This window comes from Macrotis lagotis, chromosome 1, assembly GCF_037893015.1.
Source record: "Macrotis lagotis isolate mMagLag1 chromosome 1, bilby.v1.9.chrom.fasta, whole genome shotgun sequence".
NCBI lineage: Eukaryota > Metazoa > Chordata > Mammalia > Peramelemorphia > Peramelidae > Macrotis > Macrotis lagotis.
Genome location: NC_133658.1, coordinates 379,094,172 through 379,107,618, shown reverse-complemented (window position 1 = coordinate 379,107,618; position 13,447 = coordinate 379,094,172).

Below are 13,447 nucleotides of genomic sequence, written 5' to 3'. Positions count from 1 at the left end.
TTTTCTGTTCCTGAAATGAGACATTCCATCTCCCAACTCTGGTCTTTTTCACCTTTTCTCCAAGCTTGGAATTCTCGCCTTCCTCATCTCTATCTCCTAGATTCCCTGAATTCCCTCAAGTCCCAGTCAAAATACTACCTCTACAAGTAAAGGAAGCCTTTCTCAATCCCTCTTAATTTTGGCACCTTCTATTTATTATTTCCAGTTTATCCTGTCTATACTTTATGTACATGATTGTTTGCATTATGTCTACCCCAGTTCTTTAGAGCAAGGATTGCCTTTTGCTTTTCTTTATATACTATCATATAACATTTTGTTTAATTTGAAGCAGGCAGTTAATAGATGTTTATTAATTGTGCCAATTCTAGCACAAATCTCTTTGCATCCTTGGTCTTGTCTCACTGGCTTTGTATCCTTGAATTATTCATAGCTATTTCTACTTATTTATGCAGCATATATAGACTTATGACATCAGCATCCGATTTTATTGGTCCATTTTCAGTGATGATGATAAAAAGTGTTATAGATTTCTTTACACCTTTTCCATTTTTTATATTTGTTGTTCTCCTTCCAACTTCATTCTTGTCTAGCCTCCATTAAAACTTTTCTTTGCCTTTACCAAGTTTCCTCAAGTTTTTTTTAATTTCTATTGCTTCTTTCCATCTTCTGAGGCAATTTTGCCAGAAAGAGCCACCATCTTAATTTGATTTTATAAGAAAGTTAAATTTTAATCTCCCATCAACTTCGGCTGTTTACAGCTATCTATCCTATGGAATTCTGAGGAAGAATGTAGTAAAAAACCTCTTTCTGGGATATCAGACCTGCCAGTGAGAACAGGATTTGGGAGATAGCCCACAAAAACTGTCACCCATTTATTTTGTATCTGCCTAAGTTTATATATTTTTTTCCCTGATTGAGTGTAAGCTTTTTGAGAACAGGGATTACTTTATTTTTTCTTTATATCCCAAATATCTGGTACATGCTAGAATATTAAAAATTTCTTATTGGGATGGAGCCAAGATGGTGCCATGAAGGCAGAAATTCCTAGAAACTTGTTCCCCCAAAGCTCCAAAAACCATCAAATTATGACTCTAGCTAAAATTTAGAGGGACAGAACCCACAGAAAGACTGAATGATACTATTTCCCAGTCCAAGAAAACTTAGAAGTTCCACATGAAAGGTCTGTTTCACCAGGCCTGGGGGTTAGAAAAAGCTGCTGCCACACAGCTGGGCCAGGTGTCTAGATCCCCGGGGCACCTGGGTTCATCCTTCTGGCCTAGGGATAACTGGGAAAAGCTTAAAGGGGTGATGAGAGAACTCTGCTTCACCAGAGTGAGTGTGGAATGAGCTCTGGCCTCAGAGCAGCCCTGTGGTGAGAACCTCCAGCAGGAATCAGAAAAGCCAGCCTATACTTCCAGAGTACAGTCTATAGATAGTAAGGGGGTCAGGGGAGACTGCAGAGGTTTCTCTGCTCTCCCTGAGGCAGGACTCTGTTATTTGCCCACACTCAGATCCAAGTTGTAGTTTGGGCTTCCATACTACTATAGTGGATCAGGGAGTCTCCTCACAGCTCCAGGGAAGAGGGGAGTGCCTGCAGTCATCCACATATCAAACCACAGGCAAGAGAGCAGTCAGAGCCTCTCATAAGACCTTGGAGGAATTAAAATCCCAGTGGAGTGTACCAAAAGTCCCCCAAATACTTGGAAGTGCAGTAAATCAGTCATAGGCTGAGGAAATTAGTAAACAAAAGAAAAAGAAGAATCTGACCATAGAAAATTACTTTGATCCCATGATTCAGAAGATGACAAAATCAAAGTTTCTGTTTCCAAAACAAACAAGAGAAATAGAAAATGGGCTCAGGCTATGGATGAGCTCAAAAAAGACTTAGAAAAGCAATTAAGGTAGGTAGAGGAAAAATTGGGAGGAGAAATAAGAGTGATGCAGATAAATCATGAAATATGAAAAAAATACTGAAGAAAAGAATATATTAAAAACAGTTTAGGTCAAATGGAAAAAACAACACAAAAGCAAATGAGGAGAAGAATGCCTTATAAAGCAAAATTGGCCAGCTAAAAAAGGAGATAAAAAAACTCTCTGAAGAAAATAACTCATTCAAATACAGAATGGAACTAAAGGAAGCTGATGACCTTGCAAGAAATCAAGAAGAAATAAAACTATTCCAAAAAAAATCAACAAAAATTAGAATAAAATGTAAAATATCTCATAGGAAAAACAATCAACCTTGAAAACAGATCCAAAGAGATAATTTAAAAATTTGGGGGCTACCTGAAAGTCACAACCAGGAAAAGAGTCTAGACTTCATTTTTCAAGAAATAACACAGCAAAATTGCCCTGAGATATTCAAAGCAGAGGATAAAATAGAAATTGAGGGAATTCACCAGTCACCTCCTGAAAGAGATCCCAAAAGAAAAACTTTGAGGAATATTATAGCCAAATTCCAAAACTCCCAAGTCAAAGAGAAAAAACTAAAAGCTGCCAGAAAAAAAAAACAATTCAACTACTGTGGCTCTATAGTCAGGATTATACAGGATCTGGCAGCATCTACATTAAGGGCTCCTAGGGATTAGAATGTGATATTCCAGAAGACAAAAGATCTTGGTTTATGCAAAACTGAACATTCTTTTTCAAGGGAAAAGATGGACTTTCAATGAAACAGGGAACTTCCAAATTTTCCTATTGAAACAACCAGAGCTGAACAGAAAGTTTGATCTCCAAGTACAGGATTCAGGTGAACCATAGAGAAGGCAGGCAAGAAGGACTAAGAGGAACTATGTTGAATTGTTTGTATTCCTACATAGGAAGACAACAATGGTAACTCAAATGAACTTTCTCATCTATAAGAGCAGTTAGAAGGAACATATATAGAAAGGGCAGAGGAAGGAGCTGAATATAATGGTATAATATAGTAAAAAGATGGAGTCAATGGGTGCTAAAGGAAAGTACTGGGAGGAAGAGAAAGGAGAGGAAGAAGGTCACATAGTGGTCAAGAAAAAGCTTCTTCAATGGAGTGGAATGGGGGAAGGCGAGGGGGAATGAGTGCACCTTCAATCTCATCAGAAATGGCTCAGAGAGGAAATAACATAAACACTTGATAGGATATAGAAATCTATCCTACCCTAGAGAAAAATGAGAAGAAAGGGATGGAATGAGGGGGAATGGGGGGGGGAGGAAAGGGGGGGAATAGGTGATAGAAGAGAGGGAAGTTCATCAACACACTTTTGAACAGGGACAAGGTGAAAGGAGAGAGAGAATAGAATAAATGAGAGTGGGACGGAAGAGTGGAGGAAAATACAGTTAGTAATAGAAACTGTGGGAAAAATATTGAAGCAACTTCTTTGGTGGACTTATGATAAAGAAAGCAATTCATCCCAGAGACAGAATCATTGGCATCTGAACACAGCCTGGAGTATATTTTTTCTCTCACTATTCTTGAGGTTTCTTATCTTCTTCGGGGGGGGGGGGGTGTTATGTTTACTCTCTTAACAAGATTATTGTAATAATATAAAATAAATAAACAAAAAAATTTCTTATTGATTGGTTAGGGAAAGAGAAAATTTAATAATAGTAATATCAACAACAACAATATTTATATTGTTCCTGCTATGTGTCAGATGCTGTGCCAAGTACTTAAAAGTCTTGGGGCAGCTAAATGGCACAGTGGTTAGAGTATTGGCTATGGAGTCAGGAGGACCTGAGTTCAAATTTGACTTCAGACACTTGATACTTGACTATCTGTATTATCTTGAGCAAGTCATTTAACCCCATTGCCTTGAAAAAAACAAAGAAAAATGCTCTTATTTATGTATATATATATATATATATATATATATATATATATATATATATAATGAATGGATGTATATCAATTTCTATTCTGTGGTTAGTTTCTTGATTTATATAGAGTCTCATTCGTAAGATGTCATTGTGTAAGGTTTGGCCAGTAAAGCTTAAGGCCCTTTGTTTTGTTTGTTGTTCCTTAAACACTGAAAGTCAGGATCACAGGTTTAAAGTTGGAAGACACCTTAGAGGTCATTCAGCTCACACTCCTTATTCTGCAAATGACAAAAGGAAGATCTGGATAGTTCAAGCAACTTTCCATATTCTACTTTATCCTTGCTCAAAAATTTAATAAAACTTTCACAGCTTCCACTAACTAATCCATGTGACTTCGAGTAGGAACTATTTCTTGAGACTTCAATATACTCATCTGTTAAATTTTGGGAGTGGGAGGAAAGAGCAAAAAGCTCCTAACATCCTTGGAAATTCTATAGTTCCATTTACTTTAAACACAGACAGACTTATATGTGTATATGTTGAAAGAAAATAATTAAAATACAAAAATTATATATTTCATCATGTATCAGAATCATAGTTTTTGAGCTAAAGAATCTTTGAGATCATCTTACAGAGGAGTAAATTGAGGCTGAGAAGTTTAATATCTTGTGCACAGTCTTAAAGTGGAAGCTCTGAAACTCAAACTCAAATCCTCTGAATGCAAATCCAGCCCTATTCCTATTGTATTCTGCAGCCTTGTCAGTGATGTTCAAAATATATAGCTAATCAATGACCACATTTCCCTGTGAGCAGCTTTCATTCAGACTCCATAGAAAGACCTGCCCCTCACAAAACTGACACATGAAGGTCTAAAATTTTCTCTTGTTACTCTTGAGTAACAAGTTAATTTTTCATTTTATAAAAATTTATGAATTTATATGAGTATTTTAAAATATAAGATAGCATTCCAATACTAATATATTCTCTGTGCTTTGGCTATTTATATTTTTATAAAAATGTCAGGAATAGAAAGAGATTTTTTTCATGAAAAAATTATTTGATGGAAACTGAGACGATCTTCACTGCAATTCTTTCATTTTATTTTCCTTTTATGTTTTGTATAAAGTCAATATGTGATTACTTATATAACATAGGTATATGTGTTAATTTTACATTTAGCATATTATTTTGGGTAAACTTCTATGTGAAAAAGTTATATACTCTTATAGAATATAAGCTCTTTATGACAGAGATAATTGATATCTGACCTATGACTAGTATATTGTCTGGCATACAATTATTCTTGGCACACTGTCCTATTAAATGCTTACTTAATTGATATGTATAAATTCCAAATTCCAAATGCAAAAACAAAAAAGAAACCATTCCTGAAAGTTCACACTTAGTGCCTAATTGATGATAGAAACCATGGACATATTATTTAAATTCTCAATTTTATTTTTTTCGACTTTGAAATTCAATTAATATAATTTTCTCCAACCTGTACTTTGGGGGCATATGTTTTGTAAATATAAAAGTTCTCTCTCTCTCTCTCTCTCTCTCTCTCTCTCTCTCTCTCTCTCTTTCTCTCTCTCTCCATATCATATATATATATATATATATATATATATATATATATATATACATATATATATGCATGCAAATATATTTGTGTGTATGTGTGTATATATATATATATACAGAAACACACATATAGTTGCATATGCATGTTGTCTCAAATCAAGCCCCTAAATCTGAAATAAATGTATACAAGCATAAAATACATAAATATACATTTATATAAATATTTTCCTCTCTGTAGTTACATATATAATTATGCATACACAAATAGTCATTTAATCATGAGAACCCCCCTCCAAAAAAAAAACAACAAAATCTGAAATAGCTTTAGAAAGAAATTTATTTAGTCATTTGTAGAGAAGAAAACCAGAAGAATAGGTACTCACGTCAGATCTCTGCAAGGTTTACTTTATATAGAGTTCAGACAAGGACATAAAGGCATTTGCCTGATTAGCCCCCAGCTAGGCAGTGGATATTCTGTAGCAAAGGACAGTTTGAGGTATATATCAGTCAGTAAGTGCATCTGACTTAGGGAACTTAAAACATAAACTTTGGATGAAACCCAAAACAAAGCCTAAGCAGACCAAAAACAAGCCTAGGTTGGGATCTAAACATCCTGCTTCCTCAGAGCTTCTCTGAGGTTATTCTGATTGCTTCAGTAAGCTTTCGGTTTGGATAATTTTAGCCACATAAAGCCAGGTTTAAACAATATTAATAAATAGCAAACTATTTTCTCATTATTTGTACATTATTCTTATTGTCTTGCTTTATTCTTTTTCTTATCTTATATTTGATGAAATTCAGTTAGAAATGCTCTTGGACAAGTTTCTAGCTTACTATTTTTTCATGTTTAATATTTTTTAAATTATTGCATAGCTAGACAAAACTGCTTTTTTATAATTGATAAAAAAAATTTGGGGATATAAAGTCACTTTCTGTAGGCTCATTTAATGAATCTTTGGGAAAATGGCAGTACCAAATAAAATTATTAATATTACTTCTCTTATTAATCATATTTTCCTTAGTTATAGTAAAAGTAATGGTAATATTAATAATAGTACTATAAAATTCTTTTTCTTGGATATTTGATAATTAATAGCATCAATAGTATTATCATTACTTCTAGTAGTGATGACAGTCATATTACTATTATTAATAATACAATATTATTCTATTGCATAATACTAATATTCTGTTAGGATCAATAATATTAATACAATAAGAATATCAATATGGGTATGATTCTGTTACTATCAAGAGTAGTAATATTCATATTGATATTTTTACCAACCTAATCAATTATAAGAATTTATTTAAGTTCCATAACTGAACCAATAATGCTATTGAGACAACTACAGGAGGGGTTTTTGCCAGTCTTGATTTGTCTGTTATCTTCAAACTAATAAAGATTTTGATTTTTATTGTTAGTAGTCAATATATATCTATTCATTTGCTATCTTTATAAGGAAAATGATAAAATGTATTTCTGTGTGAGTTTTGAGAAATGATGTTTGGTTGACCCTTATGAATAAGAAGTACAGGTGTGTAGGTGGGCATGTGGGTGTGTATTTTCACTTGTATGGGTGCCAGTCTTTCAGTGGAGGAGCAAAGGTAGCAGAGCCATCTGAATATCTCCAAGGAAATCAATTTTAAAAGCATCCTTACTGTTTCTCTCCCTACTCCCCTCTCCTAGCTCTTTACTACTGCCCAATTCAACTCAAGAAACCAGGAACCAATAAGGAAGTAAGTCATTGACATTCAAAGCCTCTATTTTTAGACACCTTTACACTTTCCTTGCTTCTAACTAGCAAGGAATTTTCCAAACAAGCTTTTAATTAGCAGGTGAGTTTAATTGATATGTGGGCTTCTCAAAAGGGGAAAGGACCTCAATGTGGAGAAGAAGAGGGAGGGACCACATCATTCTCACTCACAATAGAAGACCACTAATTCATTTGCACCTGGATGTTTTAAAGGAATCAATTTACTGTAGCAAAGAAAGAGGCAGAAAATCAAAAGACTGGAATCTATCAGAGGAGGAACAGAGACACTATAATTTTAACCTGGTGCATAAATGCTTTAAACTTCAAAATATATGGTCATTAAGGTCCATATACAAAAGTCAATCCATATTCAGCAACCAGGTTTTTGCATGTTGGCAGATAGGACCTGTCCAACTTATAGATAAAAGTCTGATTCAATGCCTAAAATCACTAAAGGTAATTAAAAACACTTTTATTGACATAGTAGGATTTTAAAAAGCAAGTAAAGCTTTCACTAACCTCAGAAAATAATGAATGTATTATTAACCCAGTAACTTTTGAACTCCCTCTTTTTAACTTCCTAAAAATGTTATTTTTTTTCCTAATTAACTTCAAAGTTATTTAAACACTTGAACCAAGGCTTTGCTTTCCATTGGACTGGCCCTGCCTTCCAGTTTGCAAGTGGGTTATCTTATAGAGATAAGTGTATATTAAAAATGTGTGTAAATACTATGTATATATAGAGAATCATACCAAAAAAGATTAAAGACTTTTATTGGACGATATTTATTCTTATGTATATATATATATATATATATACATATATATATATAATAGTATTGATAATTGGAATGTTTTAAGGAATATTTTGACTTCTGAGAATCACAGATGGCATAATAATTATATGATTTTTGCTTGATATATGAACATGTTGTATTTCTCGAAACTGTAAGTTATAAAACAAATGCCAGTCTGCATTGGTGACTATTTGAAGTCACCTACACCAAAGATATCCTGGATTCAGTCTCAAAAAAAAGTTCTGAGGACCTTTCTGCCAGTACGTGTTTGAACTACTATATCTTTGAGGCTCCTATGTAACCCTAGGTGTTGGATGTTGATCACACATTTTGGAGATGGGAGCCATAACAGTGGTGATAAATGTGTAGATTCTCCATTAGCAGAAGAAGTGGAGCTCTGAATTCTGTGGAAAAAAGACGTGTTCATTCTATTCCCTGCAGCTAGCAACTATAAGCAATGGCTGCACTCTGACCCTCTAAGATGCCTTTTCAGATTATTTGATATTTATTCTTAAGAAACCCTTAAATAATAGCTGAACACTGCTGAGTTCACTATAGAACTGTCAGAGACATATAGTTAGCAGCCAAATGGTAGCTATATGGAACACAGACACATGGAAGAGTGGCCTAAGATATGACCATCTTCTTACTTTAGACTTCTGATTTTGATTAAGGTCAAAATGATAGTTTTGTAAAGAGTTACAAAATACAAAAAAAAAAATCTCAATACACAAAAAGAAGGCCTAGCAGTTTTATCGCAGAATCATCTGTCCTTTTAAGGATCACAATGGAAAATTCTTAGTCCCCACCTTGGAAACTATATTTCTTCTACCTTATTAAAACTAATAATACTAATTCAGGAAGTAAGTCTTTCAAAGAATAACATCTAACCCCATGCCCAACAGAAATGCATAATGATAATATATTATTGATGCTGGAGCAGGTTTTGGATTAATAATTTGTCCAACTTGGATTGTGAGTAGGCCCTCTAGATATTTGTAGGAGAGAGTTGGAGAGAAGGATTACATCATATCTCATGTAGTTATAACCCATGGCTTCTTATGACTTAAGACAAGTGCTTCCTCTTTATACTCTTCTCTAGCATGCAAGTTATACAAATTTTCATGTCAACAGTCATCCAGAATCTAATCCTGGGAAAGGAAAGGTAATGAAAACCAGAAGCCATGAATGCTGTAATTGGTAATCCAACCCCCCAAACAACTGAAAATTAATTGACCAGATGTTCACTACCCAAACAGAATGAGGTATTAGAATGAAGGAGTCTAAATTTCATATCTTCCCCAGGTGTGCACAGTTGAGCAGAAGAAAATATGATTATGACTGACATGTTGACAGGTTCAGTGCTCATGTCCCACAGTGCCCTTGTGTATCCATTATGTGTGTAAGATTTTGCCTACTCCACCCTTCTCTAAGATACTTGAGAAATATGAAAATAGAGAAAGAGAATAAAACCAGAAGGTCCTTGAAACAGGAAAAACTTACAAGTGGTATGAGTGGTAGTATGAAACTAAATTAGACAAGTTAAAAAAGAGAATTGGAATAATATTTTCTTCAACTTTCTATTTTAGATCATGCCCTTACACATGAACTATGTCCATATGAAATCTAATTCTAATTTAATTCACTTCAGCTGAGTGAAAGAAATTAATGAGATCATTTACTTTATTTGTAAGTTGCCATATTTTTTATGGTCCTTAACTACAGTACCATCTTCACAATTGATGGTGAAATCCTGCCATCTTCCCAGGTGACATTTCCATGGGCATTGCTTTAGGAAAAAAAATTAGGTCTAAAGCACCACCTGATTATTCCATGCAACATCCATAAGGAATATTTAGGAAGAAAGTGTTGTTCTCCTAATAAAATAGCATAGCTGTCTCAAAGAGCTTTTCATCTATCTTTTTAAAAGATGTGGACTTTCTAAAATAATGTCGTGCCCATTTGTCTCCTATGAAAGAAGATATTTCAAAACTAGGAACACCTATCATAATAAACCATTAAGATGACTCCAGCCTTTCAGTGTATTTTTAGAATTTCATATTTCACCCAATGTTGTTATATATAATTCATGATAGTGGGATATGATGGGATATGACAGTTATCTCATTTGTGTAGAAGGGCCAAATAACTCATGGCTGCACATCCACAAATAAATTATGCCCATCCTCAATCATAAGTTCTTATTTTGTTAGTCTGTTCATTTTAATGGATTTTCTTTTTATATTAATATTTTTATGCAAATGATTGTGACTCAATATCAATTTTGTTGTACTATCAGAAAATTCCTGGGAATCAGATTTACCTGTTTAAAAGGGAAGTACTAACAAAGCATTCTGTACCAGATGCCATTATTAATGAAAGGACTTAGAATTGTAATTCTTTTGAAAAAAATTCATTCCGTAGGATTGCATTGTGTCACATATGTCAAGGGAAATATATATATATATATATATATATATATATATATTCATATTTCTATATTCTCTGATTCAACATCATAAGTGGGACTTTACATTTTCCTTTTTTTCCCATATTCAGTTTCAAAGGGCCTTCTGATTCTGAGATTTAAATGGTGTACTTGACTCCGAAAAATCTAAAGATTAATTTTAGATGACCTAGCAACATAGTGTAAGCAGAAAGTGGATGGGTCTGGGAAAGAAAAGAACTCAAAAGGAAAAAAAAGTAATTTAGGTTACATGGAGCTAAAAATCTTTTATGTAAATGAAATCATTGAAGATAGAATAAGAAAGAAAAACTGTTTAAAGGGGAAACTATTTTGCAACAACTATCAAAAATAAAAACTCTACATAGAAAATTGCTGTAAATATGTAATATCTTTGTTCATAGTTCATAGATCCCAAGCCAAAAAGAATAATAGCAACAAATTCTAGCTTCTCCCTTCTACCCCTATTTTCAAGATGAGAAACTGAGATCCAAAAATAGTAAAATGATCCACCAAAGTCACACAAAATATTATTGTACAAGAGATAATTTCAGAGAATCTTGTCTCCTATTAGTGATTATAGAATCAAATGAGCAGAATCAGAAATGTAAAGAAAAACTTGAAAACTCTGAACAGAACTGTGATCAAGATGATTGTAGAATACTAATGATACCCATCTCCCAAAAAAGCGATGATGAATTGAAGGTGAAGAAAAAGACAAACACTTTTTAGACATGCTTACTATGTTTATTTGTTTTAAAAGACTATACTTATTTATTTTAAGAAGTTTTTCTTTTTCCTTTTCTTCATTTCTAAATTGATGATATTAGGGAAGAATGTGAGTTAGAAGTAGTAGTGATTTCCCATCTTCCTACACTTGCAAAATGGGCAATTGAAGCATTTTTTTTAATGAGAAGGAAGTTCAGAAGGAAATAAAGGCAAGCTAAACAATTTTGAATGAAATGTCTGGAATTTATTACACATACCCATATTCTAAAATAAATGGTAGGTAATTGAGATTCATGTTTTCATTAAAAAATCCTTTTTTTGTATATTGAAGTTAATATGGTGTTTAAGTTCAAAATAAAATATAAACAGGCAAAGTAAAAGAAAAACATACATAAGAATAACAGTAATATTGGACTACAAAAATGAAGAAATCAGTAAAAGGAAACTAAACCGAAAAATGGAGAAGCTAGTAATCAGCTCAGAGAACAGAAAATGAAATATCTTCCTCCTAGAAGAGAGACATGGTATGCCTAGAGCAAAATGTTGCAAATATTATCTGATGAAATCATACTCATAGATATATATACACACACATACAAACATATGTGAATATATAGATACATTTCTAGGATATATGTCTGCATGTATATAGAGAGGAGAGAGACAGAGACAGAGACTGTAAAAGGAAAGACAGAGAAGAGATTAGGCAGTCAGAGTAAGAATATCAGAATTTTACTGCTATTTCTTCTTGTACTAGCTGAATAAACCTGGACAAGTCATTGGACCATTCTCATTTACACATCAACTTATATAAATTTATAAAAATATAATTTTACCAAAACAAGTATTCTTCATTGATGCACATTGTACCATCTCCAGCACTTTAATAGATGGAATTCATAACTTGAATTGCTGTGTCCAAAACCAAATTAATCATCAGCCTGGTGGCCAACCTTCTGGTGATGTGCCTCTCCAAACTTAGCAAGGCTGGACGTTGAATGAAAGCCATTTCTCAGTCAGTATGCAGTGTCTTTCCAACTTTGCTTGGAGTACTTTCACATCTCAATGATGTATCAAAATAGGACTTGAGAAAAGGAGAATAATAACAGTTCATATTGATATAATTATTTAAACAATTAAAGAATGCTTTCCTTCCAAAACTCTTTTTAATTAGAGAGTATAAGTATCATTATCTCTATTTTATAAATGAGGAAGTTGAAGCATAAGAGAGGGTAAATAACTTGCTCACTGTATCATAGTTAATTGAAAACAAAGGTAGGATTTGAACATATGTCTTCTGGCACCAAATGGAATTGTCTTTTTCATTACATTATAATGCACCATTGGCTCTGCATAAGTTTCTCCTCTTGATATCTCAATTTCTTCATCTGTAAATTGTTGACCTTATATCATGTGGATTTTGCTGTGAAGATTAAATGAGGTAATGCATGGAAAAGTGTTTTGTGATTGTACTGTATCATGCACAAGTTGATTACTAGTAATATTAATTGTAGTAAATTTCTTCATGACAATAACATCTTAACACTTTTCTAACTTATATAAAAAATCAGAGACCTCCATCCTTGAACATGTTGAAATAAATTCAAAATAACTAAATGAAATATGTTCTCCATTAATCCAATTTCACACAAGGCTATGGTTCACAACCATCATAAGAGTAAGATTTCATTTTCATTTTAGCTTTCATCTTTTTTGATTGCTTTGTGAAAAGTGCCTGCCTCTTTTACCCTAGTCTTTAATAGGGCAGCTTTACCCTCATTTTGCCTGAATCTAGACCTCTACAGCTCTTCTCTACTATTATCTTATCAGATTTCAACCCATCCTGTTTCCTGAATTCATTTCTGTGTTATTTTCTTCCATTAAAATGTGAGCTCATTGAGAATAAGGACTATCTTAATTGTTTATATTTCTTATTTTTCTATCCAGTGCTTGAAACAGGATTTATCTCACAGTGAACTCTTACCAAATGCTCTGTCAGGTAATATGGTTCAGATTCCTTATTCCATTCAGCTTGATTCCATGCCATTAAGTCATATGCAATTTTAATTCTTCTAAGATCTTAGAATTCAATAATTTTCACTCATATAGGATTAAAGAGAACAAATTGTTTAAAAAGGATTTATATTCCATACAAACATAGGCCATTGTTTTTTGTTTTAATTTATTATTTCTTTAAATTAATAGGCATTTATTTTACTTCTCTGCCTTTTACTCTTCCCAAACAATAACAAAAACAACAAAAAAAAATCCTCATAACAAATATTCGGAGAGTGTGTGTGTGTGTGTCTGTGTGTGTAGGA